Here is an 18851-nt window from a genome sequence, read left to right on the forward strand (position 1 = left end):
ACAGAACACAATGGGAGTCTTCTCATTTCAAGCCTTAACTGCTTTAGAAATAGTCAATGCAACCAGACTGGTCTGACAACAGACAAAATGGTGCCACTTTCAAAGTGAATTATACAGGTTGAACTTTCCTGGTCTGGAAACCTCCCATTCGGCAACATATGTAATGTGACATTTAATATGGAGATCTACATGTCTCAAAGAACTGCAAGGGATCTTCAGAGGTCATTGAGTCCAGTCCTCTGACCTCACAGCAGGATCTATGATAGATTTTTTTTTTAAAAACTATTTGCCCCAGATCCCTAATTGGGGCCCTTAAGGCTAGGGCTCGCAAGCCTGGGTTTAGCAGACTAGTGCTCAACCCACTAAGCTATCCCTCTCCTCAACTTACCAGGGGTGTGGCCAAGTTTCCCATGGTCCCATAAAGTTTGTTTACAGCCACCAGTCCTGGCTCTCAGTGTTCTGTGCTGGTATGTAGCTGTAATTCACCCCTAACTGTCTTCTAAGAGCCCAGTACGCAGTGGAAGTGTTGGTAATGCTGCCAGAAAATATGACCTCATGTGGTCGGGCAAACTCTTGTCTGGCACTAGTCAGATCTTCAAGGTGCTGGACTAGAGAGGTTCAACCTGTATAAATGATGAAATAGCATGTGAGCTAAGATATGTCTTCCTCTGGGTAATGAATGCTGTGCCTACAGATACTGGATGTCCATCAGTTAACGCAAGCTGAGAATCTGGTCCCATTGTAGCAAGCACCTGGCAGCAATTGCTATAATTAAGATTGCAGAGTACTTTCTATCCTAACTCTCTGTTTTCAAACACTCGGTGCTTCCTGAAACATTCACCTCTGAGCGGCAGTTTTCCATGCTAGGTCCAGAGTTGATTTTTATTTTATTTGAAAAAGTTTGAACTAAATCACATCTGTAATTTTTTGGGCTTTGGGAAAATTACACAAAACTGCATCATACTAAAGAGCACTTCAGTACTCCCTTTTGGATCTGGCAGCTGCAAAACCAGCTGTCCCAAACATGACATCTTCCTTGGTTTGCAGAAAAAAGATGTTTTAAAAATAATAAGCGACTGCAGAGTGACTTCTGAGCACGCTTTCTGCTAAAATTTTGGCACAGTCTGCTGGAGTCCTGTTTTATTTTTGTCATCACTGTACTGGTGCCTGGCTGCTCAGAGAGAGAGTGTGATTGTGTTTCTGTGTCCAGTGCTGAGACGACAGATTGGGGCAGGCTCAATATGGTCTGCAGGCTGGTTCCGTCCCACCAAACTGCTGGATCCATCCTGCCAACATCCCACAGCCCAGCAGGATCCTGGGACAGGCTCCCTGCCTGCCTCATCTCTGCATGCTGCTAAAAGCGGCCAGATTCTGCAGCCATGCACATAGGTGCTGGAACTAGCAGTACAGAGGGTGGGGAAGAGGGGAGGGCACTGCAGCATCCCCTGGCTTGAAGTAGTTTCCAGAATATACCATTTTTCAAGCTTGCGTCACCAGTTCTAAGCACCCCCACTATAAAAACTGTTCCAGAACCCTACCACACCCTGCACTCCAAACCTCTGCCTCTGGCCCAAAGCCCCTCCAACCTTCGGTCACAACCTTACGCACCTCCTACTGCACCCCTGCCCCGGTCACAACTTTTTCCCAGACCCTGCACCCCCGCCTGGACTCTGCACCCCTTCCTGGACCCCAACCCCTACCCAGAGCTCCCTTCTGCACCCAACCTCCATCACAGACACTGCACTTCCTCCAGTTATTTCTGAGAAAAGTACAGCCCTTGACCACTTACCAAATTCTTCAAGCGCACCTTCCCCCACATCAAAAACTATTGCCAATCCCTGACACAGCAAAACCCTCCAAAAATCATAATCACAGCCAAGAAAATATCTATAAGGGCAAATTTTAAAAAATTGGGGAATCTGGTAGTTTAGGCTCTCTTTGAAATTTTGGTTGCATTCTACAGTGCCTGCCGTTCTAATTGCATAGTTGGTATTTGCTGTATAATCTAATGCCAAGCTTTTCAGAAGTGACTAGTGACTTCAGTGCCCACCTTGAGACACTGTAGAGGTGCCTGATTTTCAGAAAATGTTAAGCACCCATTCTCTGAACACCCAGTTCCTTCAAGATATCCCGAGTAGGACACTCAATAACTGAGTCACCTGAAATCACCAGTCACCTTAGAAAGTTTTGGCCTACATTGGTTTCTGTTACAAAAATCCACCACTGTGTAAACAACTGTGCTGTTACCCTATGAACCTGTTTTACAGAAAATGATCTGAAGTCAAATAACAGGAGCAGAAAAGATAGGAGCGCAGCAACCCCACCCCCGACATGTTCACCTCAGTAAGGTGTGAGCTTCAGATTTGAAAAAGGGATCATTTAAAAACCAACCAGCTAACTGCACAAGCAATTTCCTTTCTTCTCATTTCTTTTTGAGAGAGATGAAATGATACAAGTAACATTAGTGCCATGTCCATCAAATCAAAACAATTGCTGTACTGTAAAAAATTGTAATCCCCGCAAGACACTATGCTGGCCTCCATAGTGACTGCACCACTCTAATTTGTGAAATCCTGTCCTACTGAAGTCAATGGGCATTTTACCATTAACTTCAGCGAAGGCAGGATTACTCCATGGTTGTCATCTTTCTCCTACTCCTTTTCTAACCTCACTGTGTATTGCCACCTCCTGTGTTGTCCTGGGTCTGAGCCGAACAGGTGGGCTACCGTGCCTTTATGGAGCCCAAAAGAAGTTAATGACATCAGAGAGACGCCATGTAATAGTAAGCACTATGCTCAGCAGTAGGCATTCACCAACTGGACCTTTGAATTGTAAACTCTTAAGAGCAGAGAGCACGCCATTACTTATTTTGTGAAATGCTGCACACAGAGAGCTACAGAAAGAAAGAAGGAAAGAAAGAAAGAGATATTTCACAATTAAATCCACAAAATCTATGCAAAAGTTCTAACAGCAACAGTCATTTGGCCAGCTAGTATATGTGTGAAAGGTTCCATTCTTGTTTATTGTGGCTGGTATATTTATGTCAATGTCAAACTCAATACCACAAAACATGTATGACTGACAATGGAACTGAGTTAATGTTGTTTTTAGACTCCAAACTTTGCATTTTCTGACTTTTTTTTTTCCAAATTTTCAAACTGAACACGGCATATGATGCGGGGTTTTTTTCATTTTCTTGTTTGTGTTGGGTAGTTAAACTTGGAAGCTGTCCCTTCTGTATGTGTAATAAATGGAATAAAACTAGATCCACACTAAAATCTGGTACTGATAATGCACATCTCTGTGTATGCTGAATGGACATTAGATGGGAGGGGCTCTCGGTTATTACACAGAATTCTTTCCCAGGTAACTGGCCAGTTGCTTTCACCCACATGTTTAGGGTCTAACTGAGTGACAGACATATTTGTGGTCAGGGAGGGATCTTCCCCCAGGTCATATTGAAAGAGACCTTGGAGAGTTTTGGTAGTGTGGGGCATGGGGTACCTGCTGGTTTAAACCAGAATAACCATGAATCCTCTGTAACATGGTATCTTTACATCAAGATTTGAGCATCTCAGTAACTCAAACAAGGATTATAAATCTACTACAGGAGTGAGTGGGTGAGGTTCTGTGGCCTGCAGTGTGCAGAGGGCTGGACTAAGTCAGTAGTCCCCCAACTTTTGAAGGTCATGCCTGCTTCCCCTGCATGGACTTCCCATCCCATCTACGGCCAGGGCCAGGACAGGGGCTGCAGCTTGGGGTGGGGAGAATGCAGACAAGGTAAGGGGCCAAGACTGGGGCTGCGGCTGGGTGGATCTAGGACTGAGGATGGAGCTGTGGTCAGGGGCTGATGCTGTGTGTTGTGGCAGCAGCAGAGCCACAATGGGGATCAAGCAGCCAGGCCTCCAGCTGCGGGTGGAGCTGTGCTGAGGCTGGGGATGGGATCATGGAGGTACAGGGCAGGGACATAGAGCCAGGGTGATGGCTGGAGGCAGGGCCAGAGCAGAGCAGGAAACAAGGTGTGTTTCAGTGGTGCCCCCTCCCTGCCCTATGGGAGCTGGCCTGGTAGCCCCCACAAATGTTCTGTCACGCCCCCAGAGTGGAAACCTCTGGACTAGATGATGACGATGGTTCCTTCTGGCCCTAAAGCCTATGTGAAGGTTTATATTGTACAGCTATTAAAGTTAGCACAAGACGTGCGGCTAAATCCCCTGAGCTGCTTTGACAATGTCTGTTGTGCTATGCATGTCACAGCCGCGCTGTCAGTCTGTTTCAGTTAAGGATGGGTCAAATTTCCCATTAGAAACCTATATTTAGGGTTTTATAACTCGATGAGAAAAATTCACTCCCACTTGACCGAGTTTTGTCTCCAGAGTGAGTCTTTCTTTAACCAAAGATTTCACTCAGAGATTCCACATGTGCAAAGACGATACAAGCAGACGCGTTGGAGGGCTTTTCTAGGCTCACATAATTCAAACACAGCTTTGGTCTGGCAAGCAGCCACTGACGGGCTCCTGAAATCCCTCTGGCTATGCTGAGACAAGCACATAAAGAGGAGCAGCTATAGGACCAGACTTATGCTGAGACCTGTGCGAAAGAAGCCTGGGCAGGAATAGGTTTCAAGGAAGCATCGTCCTACTTCAGCCATGGTGTGGCTGAGCAGGAATTGTCATCATCTTGCTAGGCAGACTTTGGGAGTGGAAACACTGAGGCAACTCTCAAACTAATGACGGTGAAAATTGGATTGGGAGAGACCTATTAACTTCATGGTCATGAAAAACAACACAGTGTTAAATCTGATATCCCTCTGTGAAATCCGGTCCCTTGCCTGCTTTTACCCTATCCTATACAGATTTCTTGGGGGAGTCTAGTGTTTCTAGAATTGGGGTCCTGACCCAAAAGGGCCTTGCAGGGATGTCACAAGGTTACGGGGCGAGGGTGTGTCACAGTATTGCCAGCATTACTTCCGCTTTCACAGATGGGCAGCCAGACAGTGGCAGTTGCTGACTGAAGGCCCAGCTTCCTGGGCAGCAGCCCTGCAGAAGTAAGGGTGGCAATACCATACCATGCCATCCTTACTCCTGCACTGCACCTGGCAGTGACTCTGCCTTCTGAGCTGGGCCCCCAGCTGACAATCATCGCTTTCCAGCTGTCACGCTCTGAAGGTACCACCAATTCTGCACTGCTGCTGATGGTAAGGGTAACAGTACTGCAACCCCCACAATTACCTTGTGAGCTCCCCCCAATCCTTTTTGGGTCAGGACTCCTAGAATTACAACCCAGTGAAATTTGAAATTTAAATAGCTGAGCTCATGAAATTTATGATTTTAAACATCCTATGACTAGGAAATTGACCAAAGTGGAGCCTGAATTTGGTAAGACCCCATGCATAAAGCCAGGTGGCTTTGTCCATTCCAGTCAGATGCAGCCTGTCCAAGGGGAGTTGAGTCAACTGCTGTGTGAGCTTCTCAGAGTCTGACGGCACACCGTTTCCAGAGTTATTGCTAGGGTAGTGTACCTTTGCACCCGTGCTACTAAAGCCAGTAACTTTCAAAGCTACATAGAACAGCCATACTAAGTCAGACCAAAGGTCCATGTAATCCTATAACCTGTTTTCCACTAGCAACCATTGCCAGGTACCCCAGAGAGAATGAACAGAACAGATAGACATCCAGCAGTCCCTTCCCTGTAACCCTTCAAGAGTTCTGGAAAGTGGAGAGTTGGGAACATAACTGGCATCAAAGGGACCAATGGGGTCCCTACTGCAGTTCACTTCATCATCCAGCAGTCTAGTCTGGCGGTTTATCCAAATGGGATATCGAAACTGGTGGGAAATCTGAGGCAGGAAATATCCTGCGCTGCAGGTTTAAAACAAAGACTAAATGAACACCTAGCTGAGGTTCCTCAGGGTTTATCACATAATGTTTATCTAGTACACTGTGCTTTAGAATCACATGGTTTAACCAAACTCCTAGATGCACCACATGATTATTTGTGTTGTCCCTGTTGTATCACTGCATCTCATTGTTTGTCTTCTCAAATGTTAAAGAGCAGGGAGACACACCAGACTTTAAAAGCCCTCATAAGGGGTGTGCATGCCTTTCTTCAGCCGCAATCGGTTGCCATGGAAATGATTTTATGACAACTTAAGGTGGGGCTCAGCCTTCGGGAGCAGAAAGACCCGATTTTCGCACAAATGTTCCCAGTAATAAAGAATCAGAGGATAGAAACAGACAGAATTGTTGTTAAAGCAGAAGCTTGCCTAAGTTAGCTATTGCAGGCCAGCAAAGGCCCCAAGTAATATTTCCCTCTAATTCTCTCCATCAGCCTACTGCACTTTGTTCAGCAGAAAAGTTCTGTTAGCTCAAATGAACTGGGCTAAACTAACCTAAGTTAGCTACAAGAATCGCTTTTAGCACCCAAATTGTTTCATCCAAGTAGAATCTAACATTGTAACCTGTGCAAGCTCGTAAAGACACACCCCTGTAAAAGTCTCTAAGCTTAGAATTTCCTTTCAGATTCTGCCATAACCTAGATGTGGGCAGACTCCTGGGGGAAGCTGCATTAATATTCCTCTGACAGCACACTGCAGGAGCAGGGCTAGTATCTTTCTCACTGAATCTCTCCTGATGCTGACCCTCGTAACCAAAGAAATTCACCATCCACCATCAAAATGAAGAAAATAAAATTTGAGAGCATTCATAAAATACCTGTTGGGATTCTCTGGGTACAAGCCTGTGGCTTCCCCCTTTTAATGAAACAGGCATTACTGGACTGTAATGGATTTATCGCCACATACCTATAAGTAAGAAGAGATCTTCTGGCTGGAACCAATGGAGGGAGCTGTTTAAAAACAAATGGTATGAGATGTAACTTAGACAGCCGCAACCAAGATAACAGTTATAGAAGTTAGAAGCCAAATGCTACTGATGTCTTGGGAACCTCAAGAGATTTGACACTGCTATTCAGGTAAGAATAAATGTGTTTATTGCTCCCCCAGGTTAGCCTTTTCCTGTTGATCTGCACCTGTGTGCCACCAATGCGTCAGCATAAGTCCCCAAAGCATTCCCGGGCCCTGAACAGGAAAGCAGAGCTACCTACTGCATGAACTGCAAAATTGAACAGATGAATCTATTTTTATTGCGAAATCACCAGGTAGCAACTTAATCTGGTTTTTGGAAGATAATTTGATTGATTTATGTTCTTTAATACTTGTTTAAATATTTATGCTGAAAAAGAAAAAGAAAGACCCACAACAAGAAGAGAATATTATTGTGGCAGTAGCCTTTAAGATTTATGGAGGTAAATTAGTCTGGCATTTTATTTACATCCAACAAAGGAGGAGATAAAGTCTCCCTGTGATGGATTTTCCTCATTAGTTTGGAGAATGCCTCAAGTAGAGTGTCTGACATTGTCTAACCATTTGCAAGAAACAGTTTATCAAAAGGGTATAAAATTGTCAGGAGATGAAACAGCTTAATGAGCAGTCACAGGAAGATCATGGAATTTATGATATAAGTAGCAGAATTGTTGGAGCTTAAGAAAAAGTTTATTAGATAATTTTATGCGCACGCGCGCGCGCACCCCCCCTCCCCCCCGAAGGCTTCCAAACACAAAGTGGATTTATAGTTTGCATAAAATAAACAGTTCTTTAGAAAGGAGATTATCGTGAGGGCTCCATTACTTTCCATTGATCTCTGTGTCTTCTACAGTGGTCTGTATGACCGCCTCAGAGCTCCCTGCGCATTGGGCAGTCACTGGGCCAGGCGCATTGGACACAGCTGAGTCAGTCTCAGCAGGAGTTTGGGTATGATGTGGCTCAGGACGGGGGGTGGAAGTCTGGGGTGATGTTTACCACAGAAGGATGACAGGAATGCCCATATCTCAGTTTCTACCTCCACGTGCTGCTTCTACCAACAGGCACCGCCCCCACAGTTCCCATTAGCCATGGTTTCCAGCCAATGAGAGCTGGGCTGGGGGTACAGCAGAGGCAACACAGAGCTAGGAGCTGGACATCACCACTTCCCAGGAGCAGGGTAAGGAGCTTACCCTAGTCTCATCCCACTCAAGCACCAACGGCGCTCCCTCAAGTGGTGCCCTTCCCGAGCACCCGCATACCTCCCAAGCACCCCAAAGCCACCCCTCCCAGAACACATGGCAACCTCCAGGCCTCCCTTCCTTCAAGTTTTAGTCAAGAGTATACAGTACAAGTCATGGAGAGGTCACCGGCCATGAATTTTTGTTTACTCCCCATGGCCTGTCCATGACTTTTACTAAAAATACCCATGACTAAAATGTAGCCTTAACTATAGACAATTTAACAACAGGTCGTGCTCAACTGAATAGCCTTGTATTGACCTTCTCAAGGAGCACTCATCAAACACCATGTGAGGGGCTGGATCACAGAAATCCCCTTGGGATCTTCTCCAGGTGTGCTCATCAAGCCACTGACACTCACTGTCGTGGCCCTCTGTGGCTCACCACCATCCTGTCCTGCTGGGCCAGAAACTCTGAGCTTCCTCAGAGAAGGCACAGGGTTGGGATAACCACCCCGCAGCTGAGCAACACAGACATGGAACCAGCTCAGCGCTGGGAGGGCTCAGTTCCAAGGCCTTTGACAACACCCATGAAACCAACCCCCCACAAAGGGACCAAACCCGCAAATAACTCCATCTTACCCTATGTAAATATTTTACACAGAGAAAGCTCAAAGATGTCTGGCCCTTTTATCAGTAAAATAGAGAGATGCACAGTGGTTGCTTGTCCCAGGTAACAATTATTTACACTGTGCCTGATAATAAACAAAAGCTTAAGTATAACAAGTAATATTTTAGGTGAGTTCAAGTGAAAATAGACAGATCAAAGCAAGTTACCACTGTAAACTAAACAAAAGATGCCAGTAGCCTTCACTACAGTTCTTTGTTGCCGGGTTTCATGTGTATCCCTCTTAGGCTGGGGGAAATTTCAAAAGCCAGCTGCAGACAAAGACCTTAAATAGACTTTTCCATGGGGACAAGGAGGCTTAAAAGAAAGATTCCTGTCCTGCAGGAAAGTCCAAGATTCAAGACGGATTGCAGTATCAGGTGACATGGTCACATGTCTTTCCAGGAACCAACCAATTTTCACAAAACAGGATGGAGATATGATATACTGTAAACTAATATGCGACAAAGGCTTCCACCAACCTAACATGCTCCAGCATCTTTTGACCACAGGGACCAAGGTTTCCAAAAGGGACCAAGAGATTCCTGTGCTCCCATAAAAATAAAAAAGCAGTCCAGTAGCACTTTAAAGACTAAGTAATTTATTAGGTGATGAGCTTTCGTGGGACAGACCCACTTCTTCAGGACAAGAAGTGTGTCTGTCCCACAAAAGCTCATCAGCTAATAAATTATTTCTTTAGTGCTCCCATGTTTGGGTGTTCTTAAAGGAGCCTCATTGACAGAAGGCAGGCATTCAGCAGTTTTGAAAAAATCATATAGCTGTAGGTTATTTCAAATTGAGCACCCAGCATCTCTCATTACATTTCAAGATCTTGGACAAGGTGTTCTGGGAAAAGTGTTATGGTGGGAACCAGTTGCAGGCTCCTCAATCTGGATCACCTCTAAATTTGCACGTCAGCTGTCCCACAGAGAACATGTCCAAACTGAGCCCAGCTGGAGAAGGTATGCACATGCCAAGGCATTTTTTTACTCCCTTTGGATCATTTTAGTTTATAACTCTCTCTCAATGAAGTCTTTTAACACAGAGGTTCTAGATCTTTTCCTTTCAGAGGCTCACCTCCAACATGCTATATAAAAGCTTCATGCTCTACCTGTGTCACAACATCTGGGTTTTTATTTGCAAATAAAGTCAGGGACAGCATTAAAAGGGGTAGCAAGCAGGGCAATTACCCAGGGCACCAGGCCACAAGGGGCTTCAAAAATTAAGTTGTTTGGGCTTCACCTTTAGCTTTGGCTATTGGAGCTCAGGGCTTTAGCTTTCTGCTCTAGGGCCCATTAAAATCCCACCAGCCCTGGAGGCAGACCTCCTGAAACCTGCTCAGTCCCACCAAGGGTACCTCAGGCCCTCAGCTGAGAACTGCTGTGATAACTTATTATTTCTTACCAGCTCAAAACCTCTTAGACTGCAAGGTCTTTGGGCAAGTACCTTGTCTTTGTGTTTGCACAGCACCAAGTGTATTGGGACCCTGATCCAGAGCTGGAGATTCTGGGCATTGCAGCAAACTAAACTAAGTAAATAATAAACCTTCACAAGGTCTTTTTTATTCGCATGAAAATCCTTCAGCATCAGAGGCTGATGAGTCCCATATGGCTCTTCCAGCAATTAACTCCAGAATGATAATTGTCTGTCAAATAAAGCAAACACAGGAGAGGAAATTGTGAATCCAATCCCCTCCATGCAATCCTAAAAGGGGTTCTGCCTGCAGCCTTTGAGGTCAGGCGCTCTCCGGTGCAGCTGTTTGTTCAGGTTGTAACTGAAACCTGCTTTGTGCTCCAAGAAGCCACCAAGCCAGAGAGCTCCACAGTCACAGCTTCCATGACCCAATCACATTCATTATTAACATTTCACCAGTTGGCGGTTAACAATAATTAGCATCAAGCCCAGGCTTTGCTGGTGATGCTCCATCGGCTCCAAGAGATCCCAATGCATTGTGCCACAGAGCTCTGTGAAGCACAGTGCCATGGGGACCAGATCCCGGGGGGAGGGGCTTCCAGGTGCCACCATATAAATCATCATCATCCATAGAACCATAGGTACCAACTTTCTGGGTGCTCCAGGGCTGCGGGAAAATGGTGGATACTAAGCACCCATCCACAAGCCCCCATCTGCTCCCCATCCCAAATGATGGGCCCTGCAAATCAGTGCCTCCCCCACTTCCAGCCCACCTCAATCAGCTGTTTTGCAGCATACAGGCAGTAGGGCTGGAGGGAGGAGTAAGGATACAGCATGCCCAGGGGAGGAGGCAGAACTAGGAGGAAAGAGGTAAGCAGAGGTGGGAAGAGAGGAGAAGAGGAGGAGCCTTGGAAAAGGGGTGGAGTGGGGGCGAGGCCTGGGGCAGAGCTGAGGGTGGAGCGCTCTCTCTCCTTTGGAAAGTAGGTGCCTTGTGCCTAGAACTGGGGAGGGAACTTCCCTCTCAGAACACCTGTCCTTCCCCCGAAAAAGAAAAGAAAAAAGAAATAATCTGAATAATAGCATCATGCTTGCATGGTACAATCACAAAGGAAAAACGCATATTCCTCTCCAAAGGTTTTGTGCTGAGTTCCCATGTGCACCCCAGCTGCGAACGCTGAAGTACACATGCTAGCTCTTTTCTCACTTCTCAAGCATAGCCATCGTCCTGTACACAAAGTCTGAGAAGAGAAACAGAGCTCCTTTTCCCAGAGCTCTTCCTCACGTCAACTTCCCTTACTCCTTGTGATAATGAAAAGTACTGGGTTGATTGTCAACTCCAGATGGTTCCATTTTGTGCATCCCCACTACGCATGCAAAATCCAATCCCGGGCAGTGTAGATGTACTCTGAGAAACAATGGTTTAAAAGCTGCTATAAATCCTAGTCTGCAATTGTCTCCACCAGGTGGCATCACTTTAACCGTGTGACTACTTTCTTATCTGTGTTTCAAGAACATCTTAAAAGTTATATAAATACCCTGGCAACTTTCAAGATGTTAGTCGATCATTAACTGCCTAGCAGATTAATCCACAGATCTGAAGTTTCTACATACACACCTCTCTCTCAGTGTCATTCTCTTCTGGGCTAGACGTGTCACAGAGAAGGGGGATGCATGCTCTTAGCAATACAACACTGCAGTGGATAGGGATGTGCTTAAATCAAAACTTGAACCTAAATAATTCCTCAGTTTGTACGGACTAAGAATCCACTCCCACGGCTGACCACTCTGGGATCCAGAAGCTTAGGGCATTCAAATTGCGTATTTGAATCTTGGGCCTGTCAATAACTTTTGCAAAAAATAGGCATAGCCAGACTTCTGTTTTCCTCCTTCCAAAATACACAAGTGCAGGTTGAACCTCTTTAATTTGGAACTCTCTCATCGGGCAACATCTGTAATTCAGCATGATTTTAGTTAGCTGGATGACCACTTATCATGGGTGTGGCCAAGTTTCCCCTGATCCCACAAACTTTGTTCATAGCCACCAGGCCAGGCTCTCAGGGTTCTGTGCTGTTATTTAGCTGTAATTTACCCTTAAATGTTTTCTAAGAGCCCAGTAAGCTGTGAAAGTGTTGGTAATGCTGCTAGACAATATTGACCACTAGTGGTCTGGTAAATTCTCTCGTTTGACACTGGTTAGGGCCCAAAGGTGCTGGATGAGAGATGTTCAACCTGTAGCAGTATTTTTAATTCTGACTGCTGCAAACAGAGTCCCATGTCTAGAGAGAATTCCATTTGTCCCCAGCGAAAGTCACTGAAACATTAATTAAAGACGGCCTCCAAAGAAAAATCTCCCCTCTATGGGCTGCCAATGTCATATCATTCCTACAAAGAAAGGAAGCAATTGTTATACATACAGAAGAATCACAAAGCTAGGCTGACATTTAGCAGCCATAATGGAAAATGAAATTATACACATGCTGGAAGGTATTTAAAATGTGCTACAAAAATTATGCTGAGATTCAGAAACTGAAGCTCTAAATCAGCTCCCTGTCATGTACAGATGCTAAGACATTAAGCAAGACACCAAAAATGGCACATTGAAGACATATGGTATGCATCTGTCTTGAATATTTCATTGTGTATCTTGTCTAGCAGCGCATTCACTGAGAGATTAAAATCTTACCTCCACTGCTCTGCAGCCAGCTTTAATGTGGCTCAGCCTTCTTCATGGTGCTAGCATAGGATTAGTTATCCTTGTGCACCTGAAGGTAATCTCCCCCCTACTCAAGGAGAGCGAGTCACTTCCATTGAGCAGCAAGAACTTCTGACAGTAAGCTGGTATTTGGAAATCAAGAATATTTTTTCAAATTATTTGGGAACATGCTTAACCAGCTGTCTGTTCCCAGAGGTGTGGGACCCAAAATTACGGGGGAGAGAGTGGCAGAAAAGATAGAGACATCAGGCAATTTTTATAACCTCAGTTTTAAGATTTAGCATTTCAGTACATTCACAGATCACATGAGTGAGAAGCCAGGCCACATAGGGTTTGTTTAGGACTCAGGTGTGGCAACAGGTCTTCTGGCAACATAATGCTTTGAAGTGTATTTGGAATTCTTTAGCACACAGCAGGCAGAGGGTGGAGGCATGAAGGAGCTCCTTTGTTAGGAGCCTTTCCTACCTTAAATATACACAGGGCAAAGGCCATAAATATTCTGCAACTGTCATCAGCCCAGCCTAATGCTTATGTGGTTCCATGCCCTCAGAAAGCCTTTAGTGAAGATACGGATGGGGAGGTGAAAAACTGAATGCATCAAAAAGCCAGGTCCAAAGTCCATTCAAGTTAAGTCTTAAAAGCCTATTGTATGTCACAGGGAACTAGCTACAGAATCGTTTCCTTGCTATCAGAGCTGGTGCCAGGCTCTGAGCTGCTCAAAGGGGCTACTACTCGCTTTGTATTATGTAGGTGGGGGTCTTAAAAATATTCCTGCCTAGAACCTCCGTGGACTAGCAGCCGGCCCGTTCAGTGTTGAAACCCAGACGCTCTCTGTTGAAAGTGTAGTGCAGTAAACTCCACCTTTATACCAAAGAGCTGAAGGCTGTCAGTCAAAAGATAAACTCTACCTGAAGCTGAGTTCCTGCCAACGACTGAAACTTGTTCTAGGGGGGAATGTCTTCAAGTGATTAAATACAACCCTATGTGGAACTGAACTGTGACTTTAAAAGCAAACATGATGTTAAAGATTGAAGCATAAGATTTTCAGTTCTTTAGCTTTAGCTGATGGCAGCACATATCAGACAAAACTACAGGTTAACTGGTATGACCTATAATACTAAGCCCTGGGCTAAAATTCCCCCTACACAAGTAAACCTGAGTGCAGCTATATCTACACTAGAAAAAGTAAGTCAACTGCAGATACACAATTCTAGCTACAGCAACTGCGTAGCTAGACTCAACGTATCTGTGCTCGGCTTCTTTGGCCGTCCATACTGAGGGTCAATGGGAGAGTTTCTCCTCTTGACCTCCCTGCCTCCTTGCATCTCCCGAGGAGTACAGGGGTTGACTGCGATCCCTGAGAAGTCGATTTTGCATGTTTCTACCAGATGTACGAAATTGAAACCCAGGAGATTGACCCTGAGCAGGTCAATCTTCCAGGCTAGAGTAGATTTAGCTTAAGTTAAAGAGGGGGCAGAGTAGATCCTATAGTCCTTATGCAACCACCCACAGGCAGCCTCCAATATGGGACCTCTGGAGCTTAGTGCAGGAGCATCTACAGTTTGAGCAAAAAGCCAGCTGGCTCTCAGCTAAGGCTGTGGAGGAGCCTCATTTTTCCTCTCTGGGAAGTGGTCTACTTGCCACCGCATGGGCCAGTGAACCACACCCAGTAGGTGTGTGGGTTACACTTACCAAGGCAAGATTCATGTTCAAGTGGATAGGAATTCAGTCTGACTTAGCATGCCAGGCTAAGTCTACACTGTACATTTTTGCTGGCATGGCTGAGTTGGTCAGGAGCACAGTGAGGTGCGATTTTTTGCAGAGCCAGCTGCGTTACCAAACCCCTTTTGTAGACGCAGTGTTATCAGTCAATCTTCCTGTCACCAGGACAGCTTGTGGCACTTGGATGGGCGTGGCACAAGCAAAAAAGGTGTACTGGCAAAAGGAGATTTTGCCGGTATAAACTGCACCCACACTGGAAGGATTCTGTTGCTCTGTACCAAGATAGCTATACCAGGAAAGCCTGACCAGTCTAGACCCAGCTTCAGAGACTGAAGCACCATTGCATGCTAGATGGCCCCGAGGCTAAAACGGACATGCACCTGTAAGGCAGCGTGACAGAGCTCGTACTCTTCCTGCCTCTGCAGTACCTGTTCTATGCATAAACTCCAAAGACTGAGCTTCTCAGTCTCCCCCAGGACTGACCATTCACATCGCCTCCATGTAGGTTTTAAGCTGGTGTCAGCAACCTTTCCGAGGCCGAGTGCCAAAATTTGACATTTTGACCTCTGTGTATGGGCCAAATTCTGGTGATACTTTTTAAAGTCACTAATAGGCCGACTTACAACAGCTTCGTCAATAAATAAATAGAGGTGCAGAGCTTTACTCTTTAGGCGGTGGTTGGTAGCATCAGCTGGTCTTTTGTTAATCCACAGGCGGCATGGCTTTGAGCAAACACACAGATGCACGGGGGAGGAGGGGCAGGGCTGAGCTCCCGCCTGCCATGCCAATAAAAAAAAAGAAAAATCGCTCACATGCCACTCTTGGACCCTGTGCCAGGGGTTGCTGAGCCCCATTCTAAGCTTTTTGGGGCAGAGACCATGTTTAGAGGGGGTGTGTGTATGGGTGTGGGGGTGTGCTGCCAAGGGAGGGAGCCCCAAGCCTGGTGGACCAGTTGAGGGCAAGCTGCAGGCTGCATCCAGCACAGAGGCTCTGCCTAGCAGTGGTAGGAACAGCTCTGCACAGGGAACGGCAGCATAGGGCAGCTCTGTCCTGTGTGCTTCTTGCAGGCTTTACTCTGTTGTTCCCATTGGCCATGAACCCTAGCCACTGGGAGCAGATTGACAGAGAGAGAGAGAGAGAGAGAGAGAGAGAGGGCGGGGGGGGCCACCTGCACCCACCCCTGCCCAAGAGCGGCACTCAGGTCTCTTGACAGGAATTCCAGGCCCAAGGCAGCACAGTCAAGGGCCCCCTGAGTGCTCCCTCACGAAAAGCCCAAATGCCCCCCTTAGAGGACCCCTGATCAGCCACAAGCCCATCCCCCACCTGTCTGAAGGTGCCCTTCCCCCCATCTCTGCCACCCAACCAGCACTGCTCTGCTCTCCATCAGCAGTCCTGTGCCCAGCTCCTCTCAGTTTCTGCCCCCCCAGAGGTCCTGTGCGGCCCCCCCTCCTCCCCACTCAGTTGCTGTCTCCCAGCTATCCTTACCAACCTCTCCTCCCACCCCTCTGCTCTTTTCCCCTCCCAGCCCGGTTCCTCCACCCCACCCTGCTCTTGGGCCCCGTAATCCCCTCCTGGCTCTCCCGCCGAGCTCGGCTCCCACCTTCGCTTCCCAGCCCGGCTCCCCACAGCTTCCTTCCCAGGCCGGCTCTTCCCTCCTCGCTCACACGTGGTTCTGATTCCAGGCCCCGCTCCCACCCTGCAGCACTGGGACTCCCCACAGTCCTACCATGCTGCTACAGCCACACTCTTTAAAAGAGCCTGGGCAGTGGCTGCCCCAGGCCCCCATAAGTCTATTGGGCCCCAATGCAATTGCCCCCTTTTCCACCCTCTGTCAGCGGGCCTGGCTGTGCTACATAGGTGCTCCAATCCCCCGCCACCTCCCAACAGACCCCACATCCCTCCCCCTGCTCCTGCATCCCCCATACCCCCAACCGCTGTTCTCTGTAAGCCAAGCACTTGGGCAGCTACCCAGGAGAGGTTCCGGTGCCTCCCGGCTGATTAGCAGAGCACCCACAGCTACCCACAGTGGGCAGCAGGTGTTTCTATGGGTGATGCACATCCAGACGTACCTTTGTGCTCCTAACAAAATTTATTCTGCTCGTGGATGGAAGAAATTAAAGGTGACGCTGCTCCCAGCTCCCTCCCTCCCAGCCCAAGCCCCCCAGCCTGCTCCTGAATCCTACCTCCCACCCAGACCACACATCCCTCCCTCAGCCCGCTCCTGCATCCTACCTCCTGCTCAGATCCTGCATCTCCAGCCTCAGCCCTCTCCCTGGAAGGCCCCTCACACACACTGACCCTCCATTTTTGGTCTCACCTCAGGGCCTACGAGGGCCTCCACAAAATCTACTAGCCATGGGCCCAGGTCCCCAGAAAATTAATACAGCCCTGGGGGGAAGCCCCAAGCTTTGGTTCTCCCCCAACCAATGGGACTGGAGTGCAAAGGGAACCCTGGCCCCTAGGGGACCAAGTTGCACATGTGAGGTGAGTAGCTTTCTTTTTCTCCTCACTTGCCTGTGGCCCTGGAATGATTCTTCTGTGGCTCATTGGCCCTCCAACCCAAAAAAGGTTCCCCACCTGGCTTAGCACAACAGCATCTCTAGGCACTAGGGTCACACAGTTAATCATTAATATAGCTTATTATCCAAGTACCATAAAGATTCACTCAATCTGTTTTTCAGCAGGTTTCAGCTCTCATGTCAGCATCAGCAGCCTCCATAAAAATGTTGGAAAGTCGGACAAGCATAACCATTTATCATCTGTGAAACATTTTAAAAAATAAATGACCCCTGCCAGAGTCTCTCAGTGCATTTTCCCCCTCTCACCACCCAGCTATAGTGGTGGAGTGATAGAGAAGTAACTTAGCTAAGACTTTTAAAGAATATTTACAGTAAAGATCATATCACTAAAATTTTTGTGAGCAGACAGACTGACTCCTTGTGAATAAACTCCAGTGCCTTGAACTGCCAACACAGGAGCTACAGGCTACGGAGACAAAAGGAACAAGAAGTCCTGTGGCACCTTATAGACTAACATATATTTTGGGTCTTTGCCCATGAAAGCTTATGCTCTAAAATATCTGTTAGTTTATAAGGCGCCACAGGACTTCTTGTTCTTTTTGAAGATACAGACTAACTCGACTACTTCTCAGGCTACAGAGTGAAACAAATTGTCTCAAAAACAAACACAAAAAGTTTGCTTATTCACTATTACAAAATAATTAAAGCTGAAATGTAGAAGATGATATTCAACTGTAACTGTACTGAAAGCTGGCATCTTCTGAGGCCTTAAATCTAGCATGCTACCTGGTGGTGATTAAATTAAATTAGGAGAAAAACATACAGATTTAATTCCAGAAGCTGCGATCCTAGTCCTGCTCTGAAAGAGTGCTCCCGAGATCCACCGAAAATATATTCCAGTTGAATGAGCCTAACAAACAATTACAACTCAGACACCTCTGCAATATGGACAATAATCCAGTATTAACAAATCTCGCTCTTTCCCCTGGATTTTACTCAAGCATTCCTGTTTGTGTAGCTGATCAACCCTTTTTCACAGAGAGGTAGCCGTGTTAGTCTGTATCTGCACAAAACAAAAAAGCAGTCCTAAAGACTAACAAAATAATTTATTGGGGGATGAGCTTTCGTGGGACAGATCCACTTCTTCAGATCTGGACAATTCTGACCTGCTGGCTCAGCCTTTCCTTCCCTGCAAGGGACAGCAGAAATTGGTTTCCTTTGTATAGTTGTGGAACAGGGCAGAAACCTCTGAGAGTTACTCTGGATTAAAGAAGGCCTCTGCTGGTAAAGAATGCAGAGTTCAGGGAATCCTGATCCTGCATTGGTGACAATCAGGCCATGTCCACAAAACTCGTGGTGGTCAGGGGTATGAAAAACACCCTCCAAGTGACATACATTTCATTGGTATAAGTGGTAATGTGCACTGTACTATGTCAATGGGAGAACTTCTCCTGCGGACACATTCCACCACCCATGAGTGGTGGTAGCTAACTATGTCAATGAGAGAGCTCTCTCCCATCGGCATGGAGCTCTTACAGTGACACGCTGCAGTGGTACAGCTACAACACTGTAAGGTCTTTACTGAAAACACAGCTAGACAGTTCTCCCTGCGGCTTCTTTATGTCACTAGGCCTGGCTAAGGGTAGGTGCCGCATAAGTGTGGGGAAGATCACTTTTAAGCCCATTGCCTCAGGCACAGCCACTCTCCGCCCTTATTCTTCTGTTTTCACCCTGCTCATTCAGTGGGGCCAACAGCCACTGTGGGCGCTGGCCCCACACCT

The 18851-nt window shown here is 46.7% G+C and overlaps 1 protein-coding gene across 2 annotated transcripts in view; it reads right to left on the bottom strand.

Annotated features, from left to right (window-relative positions):
- Nucleotides 1–18851, bottom strand: part of POMGNT2 (protein O-linked mannose N-acetylglucosaminyltransferase 2 (beta 1,4-)) — a 143482-nt gene that overhangs the window by 30766 nt on the left and 93865 nt on the right. The gene's annotated exons all lie outside the window — the stretch shown is intronic.

Source organism: Carettochelys insculpta, chromosome 2 (assembly GCF_033958435.1).
Source record: "Carettochelys insculpta isolate YL-2023 chromosome 2, ASM3395843v1, whole genome shotgun sequence".
NCBI lineage: Eukaryota > Metazoa > Chordata > Testudines > Carettochelyidae > Carettochelys > Carettochelys insculpta.